Source organism: Wyeomyia smithii, chromosome 3 (assembly GCF_029784165.1).
Source record: "Wyeomyia smithii strain HCP4-BCI-WySm-NY-G18 chromosome 3, ASM2978416v1, whole genome shotgun sequence".
Classification (NCBI taxonomy): Eukaryota; Metazoa; Arthropoda; class Insecta; order Diptera; family Culicidae; genus Wyeomyia; species Wyeomyia smithii.
In genome coordinates this window covers 132,900,419-132,926,770 of record NC_073696.1, presented here as the reverse complement: position 1 = coordinate 132,926,770, position 26,352 = coordinate 132,900,419, and the positions used below count along the sequence as shown (strand labels likewise).

The 26,352-nt window shown below is 36.8% G+C and overlaps 1 protein-coding gene across 4 annotated transcripts in view; it reads right to left on the bottom strand.

The window, feature by feature from the left end:
* Window positions 1-25,944, bottom strand: part of LOC129730624 (polypeptide N-acetylgalactosaminyltransferase 2-like) — a 50,529-nt gene extending 24,585 nt beyond the window's left edge. For 2 of the 4 annotated variants that reach the window (XM_055690098.1, XM_055690100.1), the window contains exons 1-2: window positions 23,812-23,936; window positions 23,542-23,747 (exon numbers count right to left, since the gene is read on the bottom strand). The gene's annotated coding sequence lies outside the window, so the exon portion shown is untranslated. The other 2 variants (XM_055690097.1, XM_055690099.1) reach the window with 2 other exon arrangements.
* Window positions 25,945-26,352: the final 408 nt, after the last annotated feature.

Below are 26,352 nucleotides of genomic sequence, written 5' to 3'. Positions count from 1 at the left end.
TTTAGCACAGAAAGTCATAATTTTGCGTGTTTTACGTAGTTTCGTGAATAATATCTCAAGTTTTAGTAAATAAATACCTATTATTTTTTCTCAAATATCTTTCCTAAACATCAACGAACATTTCAATGAAAAAAGAATCACTTGTCATCGCTTTGAATTTTGATTTGGAGACGAATTAAGTATAAAAAGTCATAATTTGCATGTTTTACGTAGTTTTGTGAATAATATCTCAAGTTTTAGTAATCAGATACTAATTATTTTTCCTCGAATGTCTTCCCTGAACATCAACAAACATTTTAGTGAAAAAAGAATCATATGTCATCGCTTTGAATTTTGATTTAGAGGCAAATTTAGCACAGAAAGTCATAATTTTGCATGTTCTACGTAGTTTTGTGAATAATATCTCAAGTTTTAGTAATTAGATAACTATTTTTTATAACTTATGTCTTTCCTGAACATCAGCGAACATTTTCATGTTAAAAAACCTACATGTCACCGCTTATTATTTTTGATTTAGAACGATTCAAAATGATGATGATTATTGTACACCACAGAGACTAAGGGAATAATATCAATAAGATCAAGCGTTACGGAATTCCATTTTTATATAGTATACTAGTTGAACGCTCCCGGCGATGCACGGGATCAAAGGTTTCGAAGCCAAGATTTTTTTTTTGCTTCATTGTTGCATTAGCTCAACCCACTTAAAAAATATTTCACATCTTATATGTCCATCATCACTTTTAGTACTTCAATATTCCGAGAACGCACAGAACGGAAGTTTCCTTATTTGATTGCATTTTGTGATTTAAGGCTGATTTACAGAAACTGGAAGTCGCCATTTTGGATTTCAAAAAGACATAAGGAGTTCTACTTTTGGAAGTATTGAAATTGTTGGCCAAATAGCTCTTGAGTTATTTTGCTGAAATCGGAAGTCGCCGTTTTTTATTTCTATTTTTATTGGCACTCACTTGTAACCTTATTCACACGATTGAAATGATTTCATTTTGAAAATGTCACCGAAAAAAATAATTCTGCTTCGTGCATTAAGTAAAGTGACCCATAATTGTAGAAATGCTACATTTTGCGGTGTTTTTATTACTTTTGCATGATAATACATCAAGACTTAATGAAATGATCAAGCTTTTACAACATTATCAAGCTTTTACAACAATGAAATAACTTTTTAGATAACTTTTTTTGATCAGAAGCTGTTTTGCTTGCGAAGCGAATAGACGCATATTATTTCAGTCCGTATCGATTCGCACGTCTTTTGCTCAACAATACATTTCGGTCACGGTTTTGTTTTCGGGTCAGTCAGTGCCGTGGTGATAATAGGCTGCGCACAGCAGCAGGAATTATATCCCGCACCACCGGGTGCTGGCTACATCGCTAGCAGAAAAGTGATCCAGCCTTGGTGACAATAGCCGACAGTATAGCGGCAGAAGAACTATCCCCCGCATCGCCGCATCCATCCCCGCTTGCAGCACGTGAAGCCACCTCTGCGACAATAGCTGACAGTCCAGCAGTAGAAGCACTCCCCCGCGCACCGCCGGATTCTGGCTACCCCGCTTGCGGCACGGAAAAGCGTACGGCAGTACGTTGGTCAGGATTATCTTGTTAAGTATTGTGTTTCATTTCTTAACCCTTTAACTACCACTGACTTTTTTTGATTTTGAACGATTATATTTGAACAAATTGTTTTTTCATTTAGTAAACTTTTTTTTGATTCCCCTCCATATACGGTTTTTTTACCGCGAGTTAGCGGTAGAGCGAAACGCTCCCGCAAAAAATGGACAACATGCAGGTGGAATCATTCTTGGATGTAGAAACGATTGGGGAAGAAATCGAAATCTCCCCCACCACCTCCCCTCATGTCCCCTCTACCACCCCTGTACCCTCCCCTGTACCTAGCCCAGTACCGGAAGCTCCGGAGGTACGGGTAAAAGCTTACCCAGATGCCGCTATAGGTCCATTTTTTGTCTTTTTCCGGCCCATAAAGAAGCCGTTAAACATTATACAAATTGGCAAGGACCTGGCAAAAAAGTTTTCGGCCGTAACCTAAATAACCAAGGTGAGACCGAATAAACTGCGAGTTGTCGTGGGATGCTTGAAGCAAGCAAACGCGATTGCTAGCTGCGAGCTCTTTACGCGAGAGTATCGCGTGTACATCCCTGCCAAGGACGTGGAGATCGACGGTGTGATTACCGAAGGGAATCTCACAGTCGATGACATTTTTCGTTATGGGGCTGGCTGTTTCAAGAACCCCTTAATGAAAAATGTAAAAATACTGGATGTCAAGCAACTGCATTCAGTATCCATCGTAGAAGGGAAGAATAAATTCTCCCCTTCGGATCCTTCCGGATAACCTTCGCTGGATCTGCTCTGCCGAACTACGTCCTTTTGGACAGGGTTCGTCTGCCTGTACGCCTGTTCGTACCGCGGGTCATGCATTGCCAAAACTGCAAGCAGTTAGGTCATACAGCCACCTACTGCTGCAACAAGGCACGCTGCAGCAAGTGCGGAGGAAATCATGCTGAGACCGCTTGCAGTGAGGATACTGAAAAGTGTCTTTACTGCGAGGGAACTCGGCATGACCTTTCGGCATGTCCCGCGTACAAACAGCGCGAGGAGAAAATAAAGCGTTCCCTCAGAGAACGATCAAAGCGCTCTTTTGCAGAAATGCTAAAGAGAGCTGAGCCACCTTCGACAGGAAACATCTTTTCCTTTTTGCCAACCGATGAGGGTACATCTGACGATCCCGTCGAAGGGTGTTCTTATGCCATGCCAGAAGGATCTAGGAAGAGGAGAATAGTAAACTCTCCTAATCTTTCTCGCAAAGGTCGTAAGATAACCCCTAGCGGAACGACCAATAAGCCTACGCAACAAGGAAGCGGTGAAGAAAAACCGAAGCAAGTACCTCCCGGTTTTAATTTCAAATCTAACCAGGAGTACCCACCGCTTCCTGGGGCACCAAAAACCCCTCGTGCACCCATTTCTCGATCAGAGGATAAAAAAGAAACAGGGTTTATAAATTTCTCTGATATTGTGGACTGGATATTCAAAACATTCAACATAACAGATCCCCTTAAAAACATTCTTCTTGCCCTTCTCCCAACAGTGAAAACACCTTTGAAACAACTGGCAGCAACTTGGCCCCTCATTTCAGCTATCATATCTTTCGATGACTAATACGGCGAACGAGGTTAGGAATTTTATCACTGTATTACAGTGGAATTGCAGAAGTATCATCCCCAAACTCGATTTGTTTTCTCATTTGATAAACACTTATAATTGTGACGCTTTTGCGCTTTGTGAAACTTTTCTAAATTCAAATAATCAACCCAATTTCCACGATTTTAACATAATCCGTCAAGACCGAGACTCACATGGTGGAGGGGTACTTTTAGGGATCAGAAAGTGCTACTCCTTTTTTAGAATCAACCTCCCTCGGATCTCGAATATTGAAGTCGTTGCCATTCAAACAAATATGAATGGAAAAGACCTTTGCATTGCTTCGATTTATATTCCTCCATCCGTGCGGATTGAACAGAGGCAACTTCCTGACATAGCAGAATTGCTTCCCGCACCTTTTTTGATTTTGGGAGATTTTAACTCCCACTGTTTGCAATGGGGATCGCAATACGACGACGCCCGATCTTCTTTAATGTGTAACTTGATCGACGACTTCAATATGACACTTTTGAATACTGGGGAAGCGACACGTGTACCTAATCCTCCAGCACGTGAAAGCGTGCTTGACCTATCCCTTTGCTCGACATCACTAGCGTTAGATTGCCAGTGGAAAGTAATCAATGATCCTCACGGTAGTGATCATCTTCCAATCGTTATTTCAATTGCTAATGGTTCAACTCCCGCGAATCCAATCAATATGTCATACGACCTCACACGTAACATTGATTGGAAGCGTTATGAGACTATCATAGCGGAAAATCTCGAATCTCACGAGGAACTTCCTCCGGAGGAAGAATACGCGTTCCTTTCTGGCTTGATCATCGACGCCGCGACTCAAGCTCAGACCAAACCGATACCCGGGATAACAATTAGACGGCGTCCTCCTACCAAGTGGTGGGACAAAGAGTGCTCTGAACTGTACGCGCGAAGGTCCTCGGCATATAAGGACTACCGAAAGTATGGCTCGGTTAAGCTGCTTCGAAGGTACGAGGTACTGGACAGGCAGATGAAGAGCTTAATGAAAGCGAAAAAACGCGGATACTGGCGGCGGTTTGTAAACGCGTTATCGAGGGAAACAGCGATGAGCACTCTTTGGGATACCGCCAGGCGCATGCGGAATCGTAACGTTTCGAATGAGAGCGAGGAGTATTCAGACCGCTGGATACTCGATTTTGCCAAAAAGGTCTGTCCGGACTCTGTACCGGAACAGAAGATTCTTCGCGACGCGTTTTCAGTAACTACGGAAGAGCCCCCATTTTCGATGTTGGAATTTTCAATGGCTCTCCTTCCGTGCAACAATAAAGCTCCAGGGTTGGATAGAATTAAATTCAACTTGTTGAAGAATCTACCCGATTCTGCAAAAAGACGCTTGTTGAACTTGTTCAACAAGTTTCTTGAGCTAAACATTGTTCCGCACGACTGGAGGGAGATAAAAGTCATTGCTATTCAAAAACCCGGAAAACCTGCCTCTGATCACAATTCTTATAGGCCGATTGCTATGCTCTCCTGCATCCGGAAATTAATGGAGAAAATGATCCTCTTACGGTTAGACAAATGGGTCGAAACAAATGGTTTACTTTCAGATACTCAATTTGGCTTCCGCCGGGGCAAAGGAACGAACGATTGCCTAGCGTTGCTTTCTACTGAAATTCAACTCGCCTTTGCTCGAAAAGAGCAAATGGCTTCTGCATTCTTGGACATTAAGGGGGCATTTGACTCTGTCTCTGTAGGAGTTTTAACCGAGAAACTTCATTCGCAGGGACTTTCACCAAATTTGAATAATTTTTTGCTCAATTTGTTGTCAGAAAAGCATATGTATTTCTCACATGGTGATTCGACAACTTCCCGAATTAGTTACATGGGTTTTCCCCAGGGCTCATGTTTAAGCCCTCTCTTATATAATTTTTACGTTAATGACATCGATGAATGTCTTGCCAATTCATGCACGCTACGACAACTTGCAGACGATAGCGTTGTATCCATTACTGGTAGCGAGGCTAGCGATCTGCAAGGACCATTGCAAGATACCTTAGACAATTTGTCTGAATGGGCTCTCAAGCTGGGTATCGAATTCTCTCCGGAGAAAACTGAGCTGGTCGTTTTTTCTAGGAAGCATAACCCAGCTCAGCTGCAGCTCCTACTAACGGGTAAAACGATCACTCAGGTTTTAGTCGCTAAATATCTCGGGGTCTGGTTCGACTCTAAATGCACCTGGGCTTGTCATATTAGGTATCTGACACAAAAATGCCAACAGAGGATTAATTTTCTTCGTACGATTACTGGAACTAGGTGGAGTGCTCACCCAAGAGACCTGCTAAGGTTATACCAAACAACGATACTGTCAGTTCTTGAATACGGTTGTTTCTGCTTTCGCTCTGCTGCGAAAACACACATTATAAAACTAGAAAGAATACAATATCGTTGTTTGCGTATTGCCTTAGGTTGCATGCAGTCGACCCATACGATGAGTCTTGAAGTGCTAGCGGGTATTCTTCCGTTGAAACATCGTTTTTGGAATCTCTCTTACCGGTTACTTATTCGATGTACGATCATGAACCCATTAGTAATTGAAAATTTCGAGAGGTTGGTCGACCTTCAATCTCAATCCAGATTAATGACTTTATATTTTGACTATATGGCTCAAAATATTAATCCTTCTTCATACGATTCCTCCAATGTCACACTTTTAAATACTTCTAATAATGCTATATTCTTCGACACCACCATGAAACAAGACATTTCTGGTATCCCGGATCAATTACGACCGCAAGAGATCCCTAAGATTTTTTCCGATAAGTTCAAACATGTTAGTTGTGATAAAAGGTTTTTCACTGACGGATCTAATCTAGATGAGTCCACTGGCTTCGGTGTTTTCCACGAAAATTTTACCGCCTCCTACAAACTCGATGCTCCTGCTTCCGTGTACACCGCAGAACTTGCTGCTATTCAGTACTCCCTTGGGATCATCGAAACCCTACCCATAGACCACTACTTCATCTTCACAGACAGTCTCAGTGCCATTGTGGCTCTGCGATCGATGAAGACTGTGAAGCACACCCCGTATTTCCTGGGGAAAATACGTCGGTTTTTAAGTGCTTTAACAGATAAAAATTACCGGGTTACCTTAGCGTGGGTACCTTCTCATTGTTCCATTCCGGGCAATGAAAAGGCTGACTCTTTAGCTAAGGTGGGTGCTATTGATGGCGATATTTATAGTAGACCAATTGCTTATGATGAATTTTATAGTATTTTGCGTCAGAGAACACTCAATAGTTGGCAATTATCATGGGATACAGATGAACTGGGACGGTGGCTACATTCCATTTCTCCTAAGGTATCGACGAAAGCATGGTTCAAGGGGTTGGATGTAGGTCGGGACTTCATTCGAGTGATGTCAAGACTTATGTCCAATCACTACACGTTAAACATGCATCTCTTTCGTATAGGACTTGTGGACAGTAATCACTGCGTTTGTGGCAATGGCTACCACGACATCGAGCACGTTGTTTGGTCGTGTGCCGAATACTCTGATGTTAGGTCCAAGCTAATAGATTCCCTTCGGGCCCGAGGAAGACAAGCAAATGTACCCGTTAGAGACATTTTGGGAAGTGGTGATCTCCAGTATATGTCAGAGCTATACTGTTTTTTGAAAAATGCGGATATTAAACTCTAAAATAAACGTTTTTTTGTATCTTATCAGATTACTCATCCTTCTTTCACTGAATGACTGGTGTACCTTGTGCTGGAGACACAAAAACTCGAAACCTGATTGGATACAGTGCTGTACCTGTTTCGAGATCACGATAATTCGGTGCAATGTGAAATGCAGTGTAATACATGTGCGAAAATTTATTCACTAGTAATTAGAAATTAGTTTATATTTATCTTAGAATAGTTATAGTTAATAATTACTTAATAATACAAACAAACTCAAGCTCCCAACCCAACAACCCCCAACCAGAAATCGGTAAAACCATACTAACCCCAGTAAATCGGGTGTAGCGATGACTCCCTCTAACAAGTTTGTTTTTACCCTGTAAAAATAAAATGTATTGTAAACACTGCTCCGTCAAGCTAACGCAAATGAGCTAGAAAATAAACAACTTTAAAACTAAACTAATAACTTTTTTTGATGATTTTATAGACTAAATGATCTTGAATGCCGAAAGCGACCCATAATTGTGTCTTTTGCTATGCAAATGATATTTTTCTTCCTAACCGATTTACACACATCAGCTGCAAAAAAACTAATTGTCGATCGAAAGTATACATCAGAACACAGAAATAGATAGTAAAGCATTCGTGGTTGATAATTTTTCCGATTTTATATTCATTTTTGAACTTTCAGGCAACACGTTGACTGATCCATAATTGTAGAGGGACTGTATAATACGTATAAATTTAAAAAAAAGTATTTTGATGCGTTTTTCTGTATTCTGTATTCCCCGTGGCTCTGTGGTTAGCGATGTCGATTGGCTCTCACACGGTTGTGATATCGGGTTCAATCCCCGATCAGGTCGAAAAGATTTTCGTCGGCTCAGCACTGGGACACGGTGGATCGTTGTACTTATCCAACAACATGCAAAATGTGCTAAAAACAATATAGATAACGAATTCTCCCAACTAATCTGGTTGATCAAGAACGCTATTAGAAGGCTAGCGTGCGGTATTGTTGTGCTGTATACATAAATCATCTTCAAACATACGTAGTTTTGTGAATTATATCTCAACTTTTAGCATTGAGATACCTTCTATTTTTCCTCAAAACGAACGAACATTTTAATGAAACAGTAATCACATGTCATCGCATTGAATTTTGATTTAGAGGCAAATTCAGCTAAAAACTCATGATTTTGCATGTTTTACGTAGTTTTGTGAATAATATTTCAAGTTTTAGTAATCAGATACTTTTTACTTTTCCTCAAATGTCTTTCCTGAACGTTAACAAACATTTTAATGGAAAAATAACCACATGTCATCGCTTTGAATTTTGATTAAGAGGCAAATTCAGCATAAAAAGTCATAATTTTGCATGTTTTACGTAGTTTTGTGAATAACATCTCAAGTTTTAGTAATCAGATACTTTTTATTTTTCCTCAAATGTCTTTCCTGAACGTTAGCAAACATTTTAATGGAAAAATAACCACATGTCATCGCTTTGAATTTTGATTTAGAGGCAAATTCAGCATAAAAAGTCATAATTTTGCATGTTTTACGTAGTTTTGTGAATAATATCTTAAATTTTAGTAATCATATACTTTTTATTTTTCCTCAAATGTCTTTCCAGAACGTTAACAAACATTTCAATGGAAAAATAATCACATGTCATCGCTTTGAATTTTGATTTAGAGGCAAATTCAGCATAAAAAGTCATAATTTTGCATGTTTTACGTAGTTTTGTGAATACTATCTCAAGTTTTAATAATCAGATTCTTTTTATTTTTCCTCAAATGTCTATCCTGAACGTTAACAAACTTTTTAATTAAAAAATAATCACATGTCATCGCTTTGAATTTTGACTTAGAGGCAAACTCAGCATAAAAAGTCATAATTTTGCATGTTTTACGTAGTTTTGTGAATAACATCTCAAGTTTTAGTAATCAGATACTTTTGATTTTTCCTCAAATGTCTTTCCTGAACGTTAGCAAACATTTTAATGGAAAAATAACCACATGTCATCGCTTTGAATTTTGATTTAGAGGCAAATTCAGCATAAAAAGTCATAATTTTGCATGTTTTACGTAGTTTTGTGAATAACATCTCAAGTTTTTGTAATCATATATTTTTCATTTTCCCTCAAATGTTTTTTCTGAACATCAACAAGCATTTTAATGTAAAAAAAACATGTCACCGCTTATTATTTTTGATTTAGAACGATTCAAAATGATGATGAATACTGTACACCTCAGATACTGAGGGAATAATATCAATAAGATCAAGCGTTACGGAATTCCATTTTTATATAGTAGATATATATATATATATATATATATATATATATATATATATATATATATATATATATATATATATATATATATATATATATATATATATATATATATATATATATATATATATATATATATATATATATATATATATATATATATATATATATATATATATATATATATATATATATATATATATATATATATATATGGGGAATCGTTATATGGAAAAAACGAAACTTGATAGCAGAAGGCTAGAACCAGGTTTTCTTGTTCTATTCGGGGCCCCAAACAATCCTAAATTTATCGGAAGTCGATTGGTTTTGTCTTCGCTTGACGCATTGCATTTCAAATTTAGGGGAAAGTAGGTAAAGACGGACACCCTAAGGTTTAATCTAAATAATTACTTAGGTATTGCTATTTATATCGCAGTAGTCATACAAATTGAAACTTAAGGTCATTTGTTTTCATAATCATTTTTGGTATTAGTGAACTTCCTTCAAGTTTTATGTGTTTTGGGTCTTCAAAAATAAGACTACAAATTGCTGTTTTTTGACATGGTTGGGAAAGACGGACACTTGGGGTGGGTAAGATGGACACTACGAAGGTAAATGTGGACACTCACAAAAGAGATGTAGTACGTTAAGTATTCTTTTGATTTAATTCTGTTTGCTGTTTGCACTCCGGCTCATCGAGCCCTACCATTCTTGCCCGGAAATATCTTTATGACCCTTCCTCTAACCCACCTGTTGCGTACAATTTCATCTAGCACGATTACCAAGTCACCCGTCGCAATTGGTTTTGTGTCAGTTTGCCGCACTCCATTAAAGCTAACACGTCATAGTTAAGAGTGTATGTGTGAATCGTGTATCGACACACTTCGAGTCCAGAATACCTTTCTATTAACGTACTTTGGTAGGGTAGATGTAGTATTTCTGTTGCTACTCGAATCGAATTATCAGCACGATTTTCAGGGTCGAACGTAGGAGAACGACTGCCTGTTTGAAGTGAATTTGGCAAATCTCTTGGGTTGAAGATGTTCTTTGGAACCGACGGTTACAACGGCTAGAGTCCCAGAGTCGATTTTTCAAAAAAAAAAAAAAAATAGATGACATTAGATCTTACCGTTTCCAGCGGGTGGTCGTGATTTCGAATCTTATAGCGAATTTCTTAATTCCACAAACTGCCGAGAAATAATAAAACGTCATCGCCATTTAAGACGCATGTAAGGAAGAGATGCCAGACAATTGTTTACAAACCTAGCACGTGCGGTGGTGGGTTGAAGCTGACAAATTTTTTCAGTGCGCTTCGGGCAGCACGGCAGGTCAAAACTGGGTCAAAATCGAGCGAATAAAGAAGGGTTTTGACAGCAGTTAGTGCGCTTCCAGGTCAAAACGAGGTGAGCTGGTGGAATGAAGAAATTTGCTATTAGAAGAATCGGGCCATTTGATTGTCAAAGGACTTCAACATGGGTTTATTCTCAGGCTTCGGGTGTCGAAACAAATTATGTTCGTATCATATTTTCCATTTGCAAAACGTTTGCTTTTCTTGAAGCTTCGGACCCAATATTTCATAATTGCTTTTAATTGTTTTGTTGTTAAAGCAGGCTTCTAATGGAAACGGTTGGAGTGACGAGTAGTAAAATCCTATTTCGTATGCCACGGGTTACGAATAGTTGTGTGTTACACAGCTCAATATTGACTTGCTCGGTTCAATGCATTTTTTTTATTTATAACATAAACGTTTTTAACATAATGTTCTACAGTGACACGCTAACTTTGAACCCGATCAAACGATTATAACAAACGGGTAACACAAATATAGGGTAGGGAACATATTTTAAGCAGCTTTAAGAGTCTCCTGTGTATTGAGTCGAAAGGGTGAAAAACAAACATGAACGTATCAATTAGTTCGCAACCTTTTTCTCTGCCAGCACCTATTTTCAGATTGTGATCTAGCAAACTTCAACATTAATCAATCAAAGTTTCCAATCGAAGGACACTATTCCAATAACCCCGAACGTATTTTAAGCAGTTTGCATCTGTTTTGCAGGGAATTTTCTTCAGCATCCGAAGTGGAGCCTGGATGGCGGCTATTTTGGTTGATTTTTATATTGATGTTTATTCAAAGATTTTTCTGTGTGGAACGGTACATTCGTAAGACAGCTGTTAATTGAAAGTGTCAATAATGATCAAAATTCAGGTGTTTGATGGCCGTTTTCTTTGACTGAGGCGCCACTGCTTAAGCTGTTCCTTACCCTATCTGAACTTGATAGAAATAACAAAGCCTCCCGGCCAACATTGTAACGTAACATTATATAGAAAGTTACGTAACACTGTTACGATGTTATGTTAGTTTTACGTTAGCTGGAAGTGAGTGGAAGGTTTCTATTTCCCACTTTTTTACATAACATTGTAACATTACAATGTTACATTGTGGTAACATAACTGTAACATTGTAGTTATACTGAAGAAATGTAACGTTATGTAACATTATTATTTTTGTTACGTAACAATACTTGTAGTGATGTTATGTAACGACGACATAAATGTAGCTGCTATGTAAATTAGTAGATTATTTCCTGCTTTTAATGTAACATTGTTATATATATATATATATATATATATATATATATATATATATATATATATATATATATATATATATATATATATATATATATATATATATATATATATATATATATATATATATATATATATATATTAGTCCTGTGCACCGCCACGCCGCGCCGCCGCCGCCGATGATTTGGACTCGGCGCGCCGCACTTTTTAGCATTTACCTTTCTAGAAAGCTCAATAATGCCCTAATAATGCACTACATTATGTTAAAGTATAGTAATTTAGATGCCGAACAACTTTGCAGAAGACACTGAAGAGCTAGGATGTCCCTAAAAAGAGCTATAGCTGTTCAAAGTTGAGTATGTCGATTTAAATGCAGAAAATCTTGTTTTCTGCCAACATTACCAATGCACCGGTGTCAGTAGGATTCCCATCAGAAGTAACCTGTCGTAACGAGTTTATACACTCAACTGGATCAAGCAAACAAATTTAGGTCAATATTCTAGGCGTAGGTAAAGTCTACAACGTGTTTCAGAGGTTGCTTCAGATGGAAATCTGACTGACGCCGGTACACTGGCAGTGTTGGCAGAAAAAATGATTTGCAACATTTCGACATACTCAACTTTGAACAGCTCTAGTATTTTTTTGGGACACCCTAGCTCTTTAATGTCTTCGGCTAAGTTGTTGGGCATCAAAAAGCCTACCATCTGAAGTCATGAAACCTATGGTTTGGGCCATTTTGAGCTTATTAGAATAGAAAATGCAAAAAAGTTCGTTTTTCCATACAAATCTCCATATAGGGGAAAGTAGGTAAAGACGGACACTGCGGGTATGATGGACACTTCTAATATTTCACAAACTAGAATGTATCATGATAGTTGAGTGATGCGAATACCTTCTTTATAGTGTGTTAATGCTTTTGAGTTGCATTATCGGTTTTCAGCAAGCAAACTGCCAAATTTGTAAGTAAAACAAAGAATATTTTCGTGAACGCGCAATTTGATGTAATTTTTATTCCACGGAAAATAGTGAAAAACTCGTGAAACTTACGTGTTTTCATTTCTTCGCAATAGTAAAGTGATTAATTAGTCTTTCCTCGGTTTTCTAGTGAAAATCCAGCAGAATTTCGATGTTCCGATGAAGAGCTACGATCGTTTGAAAAATTTACAACCAGGTCGGGCAAGACGGACACACTAAGGTAGGGAAAGATGGACACACGGATTTTCCAAGAATTTTCACATATAGCATCTGTTGTGTACTACAGATGTTCACAAAGTACACCCGCGAGAGAAACCAGCAGATATTAATCACTTAGCAGTTAGAACAGGCCATATAGGCGGAGAATTTTCGCCTTCATCGAAACCCATCCTCTCAAACTGTTCACGTGATGTATAGATGGACTCTAATAACGTAGAGTAATGAATGGCCATCACTTAACACATAAATCAAAAGAATACTTAACGTACTACATCTTTTTTGTGAGTGTCCACATTTACCTTCGTAGTGTCCATCTTACCCACCCCAAGTGTCCGTCTTTCCCAACCATGTCAAAAAACAGCAATTTGTAGTCTTATTTTTGAAGACCCAAAACACATAAAACTTGAAGGAAGTTCACTAATACCAAAAATGATTATGAAAACAAATGACCTTAAGTTTCAATTTGTATGACTATTGCGATATAAATAGCAATACCTAAGTAATTATTTAGATTATTTTCGACTCAATACACAGGAGACTCTTAAAGCTGCTTAAAACATGTTCCCTACCCTATATTTGTGTTAGCCGTTTGTTATAATCGTTTGATCGGGTTCAAAGTTAGCGTGTCACTGTACAACATTAACATATATAAATAAAAAAAAATGCATTGAACCGAGCAAGTCAATATTGAGCTGTGTAACACACAACTGTTCGTAACCCGTGGCATACGAAATAGGATTTTACTACTCGTCACTCCAACCGTTTCCATTAGAAGCCTGCTTTAACAACAAAACAATTAAAAGCAATTATGAAATATTGGGTCCGAAGCTTCAAGAAAAGCAAACGTTTTGCAAATGGAAAATATGATACGAACATAATTTGTTTCGACACCCGAAGCCTGAGAATAAACCCATGTTGAAGTCCTTTGACAATCAAATGGCCCGATTCTTCTAATAGCAAATTTCTTCATTCCACCAGCTCACCTCGTTTTGACCTGGAAGCGCACTAACTGCTGTCAAAACCCTTCTTTATTCGCTCGATTTTGACCCAGTTTTGACCTGCCGTGCTGCCCGAAGCGCACTGAAAAAAATTTGTCAGCTTCAACCCACCACCGCACGTGCTAAGTTTGTAAACAATTGTCTGGCATCTCTTCCTTACATGCGTCTTAAATGGCGATGACGTTTTATTATTCCTCGGCAGTTTGTGGAATAAAGAAATTCGCTATAAGATTCGAAATCACGACCACCCGCTGGAAACGGTAAGATCTAATGTCATCTATTTTTTTTTTTTTTGAAAAATCGACTCTGGGACTCTAGCCGTTGTAACCGTCGGTTCCAAAGAACATCTTCAACCCAAGAGATTTGCCAAATTCACTTCAAACAGGCAGTCGTTCTCCTACGTTCGACCCTGAAAATCATGCTGATAATTCGATTCGAGTAGCAACAGAAATACTACATCTACCCTACCAAAGTACGTTAATAGAAAGGTATTCTGGACTCGAAGTGTGTCGATACACGATTCACACATACACTCTTAACTATGACGTGTTAGCTTTAATGGAGTGCGGCAAACTGACACAAAACCAATTGCGACGGGTGACTTGGTAATCGTGCTAGATGAAATTGTACGCAACAGGTGGGTTAGAGGAAGGGTCATAAAGATATTTCCGGGCAAGAATGGTAGGGCTCGATGAGCCGGAGTGCAAACAGCAAACAGAATTTGCAGAGTTGCTCGGCTGGATTTTATTCAGTTTTGTTTCCAAATGGTCCTACATGTTATTCTTCTATTAGGAATCCATCTACGTAGTAACAAATCAAAGTCATTCTTGCAGTGATTTATTAACTCATGCTGACTTTGATTCTGATCATCTTCCCATAACATTTTCTATTTCCCATGAAACTATTTTGAATCCCACTAGATCTGTCCCAGTCATCCACAAATCGTATATCCATGTGTGAAAATTATCGCAAATATATCTTAACGAAGTCGAAATCGTATACCACGCTTATTATCATGCGCAGAAACTCAGTTTCAATTGTATATAATGGTGGAGTCTAACCGATTTACGATTGTAAGCTTAGAATTGTTAGATAGTGTGAAACAAATCACTTTCAATCGGAAATTATCGTATATAAATACGTATATCAATAAATTGCATACCATTATTCCTATGTACGTATATCGCCTCCAAAATAGTACACATATGCTGTTCTTGTGCATCAAATGCGAGTTTGTAAGATATATATGAGTGCGGATATTGGAATCGAAACATTATTATACGTATGAAAATGTTGACAGGGGTGTTAAATTATCACAAGACTAATTGGGATAGATATCGTTCTATGATCGAAGAAAATTTGAATGATGACATTATTTTACAAAATAGTGCTGACATTGACAGAGCATTAGAAAATTTTAGCAGCTTAATACTCAATGCCCGGAATTTATCAGTTCCTAAGGCTCGAGGGAAATTTAATGCACCAATTATTGACAGTGAACTTCAACTTCTTATCTCCTGATCCTGCTTTGAAAATTATTTTTCAAGAATTACAAAAGGAAATTCAACAGATTCACTCTCTTGCGAAATGAGAATTTCATGAGAGAAGTTGAACAACTAAAACCTTATTCAGAACCTTTCTGGAAGCTTTCGAAGGTTCTTAAGAAACCTTCGAAGCCCATTCCAGTCCTTAAAGATGGTGATTGCATTTTTCTAACGAATGAACAAAAATCTCAAAAACTTGCTCAGCAGTTTGAGAGTGTTCATAACTCCAATTTGAACGTAGTAAGTCCTATTGAAAATGAATAAACCAGAAGTATGATCAGATCACCACCCAAGAATTTCTTTCTGAAGAGGTATTGGAAACAAACTTGAATGAGGTGCGAACTATTCTCAAGAATTCAAAAACATGGAAGCACCAGGAGATGATGGGATTTTCTATATCCTCATCAAAAGACTTCCCGAAAACTCTTTAAATTTCTTGGTAAAAAATTTTAACAGATGCTTTGCACTAGCACATTTTCCTACGAAATGGAAAAATGCAAAAGTCACTCCAATTTCAAAACCCGAAAAGAATCCAACTGAGGCATCAAGTTTTCGACCAATTAGTTTACTTTCCTCTATTAGCAAACTTTTTGAAAGAATAATTCTTAATAGAATGATAACACATATAAATGAGAACTCAATTTTTGCAAATGAGCAGTTTGGTTTTCGCCATGGGCATTCCACTACTCATCAGTTACTTAGAGTAACAAATATGATTCGAACTAATAAATCTGAAGGCTTTACCTCACAAAAATGATACAAAGTTATTCAACTGACCGCACTCTCCAGGTTAACTATCTAAATGGTAAATCTAATAGATTGCCTGTTAGAGCTGGTGTGCCTCAGGGGAGTATCTTGGGCCCAATCTTATATAACATCTTTACTTCTGATCTTCCTGATTTACCCCATTAAAAAAAAAGAATTTGCGGAGGGCTGTTGTAAAGCTTGCCCTATTGAATGTGAAAAGAAGTGGTTTATCTGAGGTCCAGCCAGTGCTCTGATCAATCCTTTTTTCTACCGAACACAAAAATATCAGTCATTCAATTTCATCTTATCCGTTTTGTGCGAGACTTCGTACACCGTTCGTCTCTCCGAGCTGTCGCGTTCAATTTCGTTTTCCGATTGCAAAATAAAACGAACGGGCATTACGATCATCTCTTTTCCTCTCTAGTGTAGAATCCTCGCAATCCTGTTCGCACTACTTTATGACGATTTTTTTCGCATTTTCCTTTTGTTCAATATCCATTGATTTTTAGTGGCAATGAACGACCGGAGAAAAATTCATTTGACCGGCAGTCGCTGTATGCTTCTGATGCGTATGTTCTGTTACAGCGTTTTGGTGGCTGGAGGCGCTTGTTTTTGTTGTTGTTATTGTTGTTAATGTTTAGCGATTATGGAAAAGTAAGGTGTTGAAGCTGTTTGATTAATTCTTCATACATCTCTCAAAGCATCCATGGAAATCAAAGCATCGCGTTTGGACATGAGTAGTGTAGTTACATCTGCCAACGCGGCTAGCACTTTATGTTGCGCAGCTCGCGTCGCGGCGGTGCACAGTGGGGCGGCTCCATACAAATGCTGGCCAAGCGAAAAATTATCTTCAAATCATGGAAAATACATGGTTTTTATATAATTTTGGGACGCTGAGTACGAATTTGATATTATTTTTGCATGAAAATGCGTATTTTTGACGCCAGGGAAAATTTCATGTTTTTTATATATATTATATGAGGAAAATTTTACGTCGGCTACAATCTTTTGGAAAATAAAATGCATGATGCTTGAAAGACTTTCATATGCCATAAAAAACATTAAATATTAATCAGTTATCAAGAAAAAGAAAAAAAAAATGAAAAATATGCTTCGTGTTGAAAATTACTTAAGACTTGTTTTTTTTTTCAAAGTGACTATTGATTCTTTTTATCGCATTCGCATTTTTTTCCATTCACTTTCACCTTCATCTTTATTTTTGTGTTCATTTTCAATACAGTTTTAATATCTTCAAGAAGGGTTTTCAAAATGCAGTTTCTAACGTCAAAATAACTATTCACTATTTGCTCTGTAGAAATTAGCAGGTGATGTATTATGTCATGGTTTATGTTTACACGATTGTTTTTACATGTGACTGGTATGATATAAACTTAAAACATGATTTTGGTAGTCAGTGCTGGTGATCCAAAACATAAACAATGACTAGTTTTTGATACTTCGTAAATTATCGAAATATAGATCAGTTAAACTTGTAAATATGCAAATAGTGTGATTAATTATACTGAAACTTGTTCGAAAACGTTGTTATTATCAGACTAATATGAGCCATTTGTTATTATGTAGACGGTTTGCAGTGTACAATTCAAATTTACATTTTTGAAATCCGACATGTGCCGAACACTCGTTGTTTCTCTTCGAAAGAAAGGTACTCTGCGCAACTCTGCGCAAGATCGGACTGGATGCATTTTTAAGCATTTTTTCCAACCTATCTTTTAAAACTAGTGCCAATAGTGCCAAACCCTGCCGTTCAAACTTTAAACGCTGTTTAAAAAAAAATACGTAATTTTTTGATTCCGTCAATTTATACATATATACATTATCCAATGATGAGGATTATACATTATCCAATGATTAGGATTTATTCTCCACTATTTTATAGACAACTTTTACTTAGACGTCATCAAGATTCAAGTTACTCTTGGGGCTCAAGCAAATTTCGCAACATTGCATTTTTTTTTTTCAAGAAAAACGCTAAAGTACGCTGACTCAGTACACTTTGAAAAATCATAGAAAATTCAAATTTTGTCGTAATGCTCTAAAAATTTGGATCCTGTCACTTCAATAGTATACAACTATAGGAAGAATATAATTGAAAAGAAATTCACATTTTCAATTTTGGGTCGATGGCCAGCGATTCCCCACTGTGCGGTGGTGTACTTTGTCCGAAGCTAATTTAGATTTTCGCATCGCTAAGTACAGGTCACACTCGATTATATATAGTCTCTGATTTTTTTCCACTATATATAATCGAATTTTATATATAATCTAATCAGAGAAAAAATGTATTTTATTCATTTTACATGAATGTTTTATTATTTTCGAATAAATAGGAAGAATTTTATTTTTGACTCATCCCCCTAAAAGTCAGCAAACACAGTTCTTATGAAAATTATACATATATCTTGTAGTTATTCTTGTAGTTATTCCTGGTGTCAAATGGAAAGAAAAAGTTAGATCAGTATATATTGATTTGTCAACTCGTTCGTTTTTAATTTCTCAAATTTTTGAAAATTTTCAAATTATTCGTTTGTTCCTAAATTCTTTTAATTTCTTATTTTTTATTTTTGAAATTTTTTTTATTAAGGTAATTTTATTTAGGGTTTTTCAATTTCTTTTAATTTTTAAATTCCAAAAACCAAAAAACCAAAATTTTTCATTGTTTTTAATTATTTTTTATTTTTTTTCCCTTTCTATCAAGCGTAACGTATTTTCTGGATGTTCTCTTACGAAATGTTCGCTCTAGATCACATTTGAAATTTAAAAAAAATTTTTTTGCTACTATATATACTGCCGTTCTTATGCACGCTGGGACAACTATGCTTGGAACGGCAGTATAATCGAGTTTGAAATTATATATAATAGAATCATATACATATAATCGAGTCAATATAAAATCGAGTCTCTATATAATCGAATCCGACCTTTATATCATCGGCCTAACAGATAGATACTTTTGAATTCGATAGTTATCAGGAGGCTAATTTTTCAAGTCAATTTGTATGCGGGAAATTCTTTTTCGTTATACATTAATAGTGTTCTCCATACATTGTTGATGATCCTATTCATGCATCAAACATCAATTTTGAAGTCCGCCTGCTTCGCCTTCGCCTTAATCCGCTCCTGGGTACCAGAAACAACTAACAACTCACAACTAAAATTGAGCTAGTTTCAACAATTCAATTTAGGTGGCCTCTAATGTTTCTGCTGATTTGCAATCTACCTTTAATTTTTTGCATCTAAAAAAACACAGTTTGTAAGACGGTTATCAACCAATACATCACAAAACTATCAACTCAATTGTAGAACGTGATTTGTCAGGGCATAAGGATTGTCTTTTTCCACTATTTATGCATAACGAATCAGAAAAAAAAATTGACTGAAAAATTAGCCTACTGATAACGATGGATATAAAAAGAATAGAGTATATATCGGCTTATCTGTTGGGCCAATGATATAAGCGAAGCAAGAATCTGAATAAGCTTCGGAAAAATATAAATTACAGCCGCGCTCAACGCAACATATGGTATAATGCTAGCCGCGTAGGCAGAAGTAAAAACACTACTTGTGCCTGTCGGCGCTTTGCAACGCATAACAACGACGGACTTCAGCATTTCGCATGAAGAAATATTCAAACTATATCTCCACCTCATTTGTCCTCGAGCAATTATCGCTAAACATCAACAACAACAACAACGAACTTCTCCACCAAAAAATAACGTGCATCTGTAAGCAGTGCCCCAATCCCATCCGATGCAGCGAAAAAGCATTCATCGACCGTTTTTTGACCGTTCAGACAGCCAGTCAAGAACCAGTCGAGAACGAGAGAAACGAAAATAAAACACGCCACATGCTGCCGATCATACTCTAGTTTGCTCCGTTCAACATAAATTCAAATGATCGAGCGAGAGAGTTTTAAAATCGACTTCTCCGAAACTGCGGTCGCTATCGTTAGAAAAAAAATCGTCACACGAGAGAAAGAGAAAAACTTTTTTTCGTTCGCCCGATCGTTTCTGCCGTTCAATTCAAACGAAAAAAGCATGTGCATTCATCGCAGTCACAATCAAATTTCGATCCCTTCTCAAGCACTGGGTCCAGCCACCAGCTGAACATTTACAGGGTGGCAACATAGACTTATTTATTATTTTTTATTTAACTATAGTGACTTTAACCGTTAGTCATTCGTCACTTGGGCAACATAGAAGTGATAAACGTATTCGAATGCCCCTCGCTGTATCTTCTGTCACAGCATAACAAACATCTATGCATGTTTTGAAAGAGTGACGTGTTTACTGTTTATTTGGAATAAATACAGTCAGTTTTCAGTTCCGATCTCAAGGAATTGTATTGGATTCAAATAGAGAACAAATGAGGGTCTTGCACCTGCAAGGATTGACTAACATCAAGATCAGAAGGAAGCTGTCATATCTGAATTAAAACAGATTATTCGTCTACAGGACCATCAAGCGTTTCAAGGATACAGGCTCAGTTATTCCCAAGAAGAAACCTGGTAAAAAAGCGGAGTGCTCGGATTCCAGCGGTCATCAAAGCAGTGAAGGAACGTTCCGGCGAAATCCAGCGCGTTCGGCAAGAAAAATAGCGTGTGAAATCAACATGAGCCACACTTACATGCAAAATGTTATCAAAAAGGACCTTGAAAATTCAGCTTTTATTAAGTAGAAACTACACGGATTGACTCGTAAAAATATTGCCGGCAGGGTTGCTAGATTTCGGTTGCTGTTGAAGACGCTGCAGGTCACAACATTATTTTTTCGGACAAAAAGTTGTTTACTCTGGATCAGTGCTGCAAATTTTCGACACTACAAAGGAAAGTGACAAAAACCGCATTTTCACTGTCTCAAGTTGAAACGACTTTCAGCGTCAGCGGCGTCAATTTTCAATGAAAGTCAGGCCATTGAAAGAAATGAGATGTCTGATTTAATATCGAAATTATTTGATTTGGGCCAATTCATTGCATGAAGTCGATGAACTATATAAGCATCTACATTCTCAACCGCATAAACACCGCTAAATCAACACAGCGTGTGCGAAATCACAGAAATGCTGTTATCACTGTCAAGTGTCAACTGGTTGGAGCTGAAAGTCTCTTTCATTCAAGCTCGTTCGTTGAAGGTTGAAATTCAAAGATTTCAATTTCAACTGGAAATCCTTTCATGACAGTGACGGTTTGCAGCACTGCTCTAGAGACAACTTTGAACAAGCAAAATGACCGTGTTCATGGAGCATGTCTTCGTGATATACCAGCCGATGAAAGAGGAGTTGAGCGATATCAAAATGCGTCAGCTGTGATAGTTTGGGGAAGTATATCGACCAAGGGGAAATTTTGATTGCTGTTTTTTGATAGGGGCGTGAAATAAACAAGGAGTACTTCTTGCAACACGTTATCAAAAACCATTTGCATCCTTGCGCTAAAATGCTTTTTGGGAAAGACAGTATTTGCTTTGAACAGGATTCAGCACCAGCGTATAAGGCATTGATCGTTCAGAAATGGTGTAAGCTGAATTGGGTTGTTTAGCTTTATCAGTTTTATATATCATCTGAAAGAGCTACATTTTCTAAGCTAAACGTGATTTTCAAAAAAAAAAAAAAAATTATCGTTGTCCTTCGGTTTTTAAATCACGAATTAAAACTGCTCGGAACCTGCTCAAAATTGCTACAATGACAGTTCGCCCATGTACCAACTTTCATTCAAGCGATTTAAAGCGATTTATACTCTTCATTCAAAAATCGAAGGACGATATAAAATTTCAAAAAAAAAACACGTTTTGCTCAGAAAATTACACTTTTCAGCCGGTATATAAAAATCAGAAATCCGTGAATTGCTAAACAACCTAATTTTCCCGGTTTCATCAGTTAATCTGAATGGCCTGCATCGTCACCGGATTTGAATCCGCTAGATTTCAGTATCTGGGGATACATGCTAGAAAAGTTGGACGACGTTAAGCATTTAAGTTTGGACACATTTATAAAACGTTTGACTCAGATTTGGGACAAAATATTGAACGCAGTTGAGCGTGCGGTTTGCAATGACTTCGAAAAGCGTTTACGGACCATTATCAAGCACAAAGGTGAAAGATTTGAACTCAATTAATTTTACTACTTATAGATGTTATTGAAATCGATTCCGAAAAGAAGTAAAAACTGTTTTGAGTTTTATGACATAAATGAAGTGTATCACTTTCACGTTGCCACCCTGTATAATATTATATGAACATTTATGAAATTATCTACTCATTTGAGTCCATTACAAAAACAACTAAATTGTGAGCCACAGTTTATTACTTGTTAGTTGTGCGTATACTTATAACATATTATGAAAAATGTGATTGTATACGATCAGTATAATGTTTCTTTTTTCAATTTTTAAACCTTATGGTCAAAATAACATTCGATAGTTAAGTGTTTGTAAGACGCTTTTATATGAGATCAATTCAATAGCGCATTATGGGACAAATAAACTTTACATTTCACACAACAGTTGTAAAAATTGGTCGAGCTATTTCTGCGAGAAGTGAGTGAAATTGGGAAACTATACATACATACATACATTGAGAAATTGCTCGAGTGGTAGCGGTCCGTTGAAACCCAATTAGAATTTCGGATTTCACATTGATTCTATATGTTTCTAGGGGACAGGCAAAAAATCTAAAGATAGCATAATATTTCATTAAATTAAAGTTGTTGAGACACCACATTCGAGGCCGCTGAACAAATTCATCATATTACTAATAAAAGAAAACGAAATGCCGAATTTCATTCCTACTTATAACCATAGTCATGCTGATTTTTGGCGTTACTTCTTGGTACCCTTCGAATAGTACGCATACAATTCAGATGCACATCACGGTTAATGGTATGATACGTATATACATGCCTTTCACTATTCGAATCGGACTAGAAGGTACGCAAAGTGCATATCTAAATATACATTAGTTTACCTCGATTACTCTCTTGATTGGTGAATATACTGTTTCAGTTGTGTTACTGTCTACGTTTCATAGGATCCACTTTTTACATCCAATAATCGCATTTCTTTTCTACGACGGTTTTAAGAGTTATCGAGTAGGTAACTCGGTTCAAGTTTTTACTCGAAATATGGATGGCTAGATGAGGAAACCGTGATATAAAAATTTTACAATCACATTCACTATACATTGCATAATTGAGCAGGTATATTAGCGGGGCTTGACGGGTTTGGCAAACATAAACACAGTGTTTTTGTCACTATTGTCACGTTTCAGCGAATATTTTGTTATGTTTTGTAATAGAACAAACAACAACTCACTTCTAAACAGATAGCGGTCTGCCGGCCGTGATATCTCGTTTTTTTTTCTACAAAGCTCACTTCAAAAAAGTAAATGTGCGTGCAGTACGGTGCAAGATTAGCAACTGACTTTGAAATCATTGCCTCCCATCTCGTACCTTTCCATTCATTGTTTTATGTGGTTGCACGCTGGTACAGTACGATTGTTGCTGCTGCGGATGGTAATGCTGTGGCATGAGTAATAATTGGAGTGAGAAAAAATCGAAATTAAAATGAAGTACATACACTCACACGCTGACTCTTTCAGACTGGAAGTGAATTCTGATGATTTTGAATGAATGGTTTTTTTTTTGAATTGCTTACGGTAAAATAGCAAGTGCGGTACTAGCCTGCAGTATTTATCGACCGATGAAATGCCTGCAACTGCTTTCGCTAGCGAAACGGCACGCGAGATAGTATGCACCAGAGCATTCAACGTTCAGGCTTTGCCGTTATGAGATGATGTGTAAACAATTTTGTTGGTTGTAAATATGTAGATGAATGAAATTAGAAGAAAGCATCACCATAATGGTTTTATTATTGCAAGTATTCTATTGTATACATGATAGTGTTTGAATTTCATCTTCAAAAACTACTTTATTATTTTACGAACTAATTTCATTTTGTGTCTTATGACATTTTAGGCTTAGTAAAGCCGGCAACGTATGCAGTGCTACGAGGATGCGGAAAATGAACGAAAACAGAAGGTTTGACCACAGACAGACGTCCAAGCAAGAACAACATTGATCAAAATTTCCGTGTAAATTTTCAAAGTAAATTGCGTTATAAATCACTTGTACACAAGCGCCGCCTGGTGACCTTATCGCTACAATACATTTTTTTTCGCTGGTGTACGAGGCTGGCGGTATTGATAGCGCTATCTGGTTACGGATTGCTACTACAAAAAACTTTACACAAGTTTGGAACTCAGCTTGGACGTCTGTCTGCGGTTTGACTTAGACTTAGAAAAAAAATTTCTCCCGTCTGGATGAGAAATGAGGATTTATAGGTGAAACTTCACACATCCTCGTTAAACTACATACTTAGCCCGCTTTACTTAACTTTATCATTAATAATTGATACTCCTCTTATACGACATTTGATAATAAGTTTAGGCAATGCTTATAGGATACTTATGGAAATACCAAGTATTTATCAAATAAAAAAACTTTTTCGTGTTAAATTTGGAGTACTTATTCCATATTCAAAAAATAAGTTCAACATTAAAACTAATCTTTTTATTAAAAAAAAAAAAAAATTAATACATGTAGAGCTGTATAACGAAAAATGTGAACTTAAGTTGAAATTGGCCTCTGCCCTATATTATTTTATCAATGAATTTCAAAATGATTTGCTATACATAAGGCTGGTCTAACAAGTCGGTGGCCATATGTTCGAATCTTGGCTCCGGTGAGACTGTTGGTGTTAATAGGATCGCAGCTCCTCTATTGTTCTGTGAACTAGAAGTGGGTTGCAAACTTCTTTTTTAAATTGAAAATTTTGTAAATGTTTATAAAGCAGTTTTCATGTAAAATGACATCAAATGCTAGAATATCTCACAGTGGAAGTGAATGTGATCTTAGAAGCAGTGATAGACTAAAAAAATGATCAATGATCAAAGTAAATTATTTGTTATAAGTGCAAAAGTAGGTAGTAATAAGGTAGTTATTTTTTTATTGTATACATTATTTGAGGGAAAACGGAAAACGCGATACATCAACCTAAACTTGCATACAAGAAGGATAACATTCTTCTGTGTGGTAGGTAATACAAGCTGCAAAAAAACAATAAATTCAAAATAAAATTAGGTCAAAGATAAACTCATTTAAACAATAGAGAACAACACACTATCATTTGGATACCGGCCGGCCAGACGATAACACGTCTTTTGACCACCTACCACAAGATGTGGCAATATTTGTATGCACAAGATTGTATACTGTCCCTTTTCCGAAGTTCATGATGGAAAATTAGTCAACATATTTGCTAACATTGGCTGTTCTTAAGTGTTGAAAAATGTACACATTGTTCTACGATCATTAACTAGTTTGCTTTGATAGGTTATGGAATGTTTTGCATGTAAGCATTTTAATACAAGTTATTGACATTATCGTATAGAATGTACCTTTCTAGCCTGCGTTGTAGATAATTCGGAATACAGAAGCTCCGAAATGAACAAATTCAACGAAATGCTATAAGTTCGACCGTGTTGTTTTCTTTACACTTATTTACTTTCGCTTTTATAATAAAAAACAATGTTTAGTATTGCAACTTTCCAAGTGACCGTCCACTGTTTTATGCAGCGATTTCAAAACATTGCCTTAGTTTACACTGCTGTTTAGTAAAATTTTTTTTCAGCGCTTATTTCGCGCGTGCGCATCAGAAAATCGATAGCAGATGCCCTGGTTGAAAATCTTTCCCAGGGTATAGAGCAAGGAAAAAACCTAAATTAATCCACCTAGCGGTCAGACTCAGCCTTTCTCATTCAAACTTATTATTTGTAAAAATAGATTTACATGAATGCTTAAATCCAATAAATGTTTATCCACTCTTTGGGTTCTAAAATATTGGTGTTGTAATTAAAGTATAAAATATGAAATTTGACGTAATGTTAGTACTTAAGAAATAGCGAAATAAAAGCAATGACTCTTAATTTCGAACAATTTAATCACGATCGATGCCGGGAACGTTCAGATAGTACGATACCACATTTAAATCATGTTGAGGCCATATATAATGATCGAAGCAGGTAAAGTGTTGAATAGTCTTTGAATTTCTTTTCTTTCTAAAACT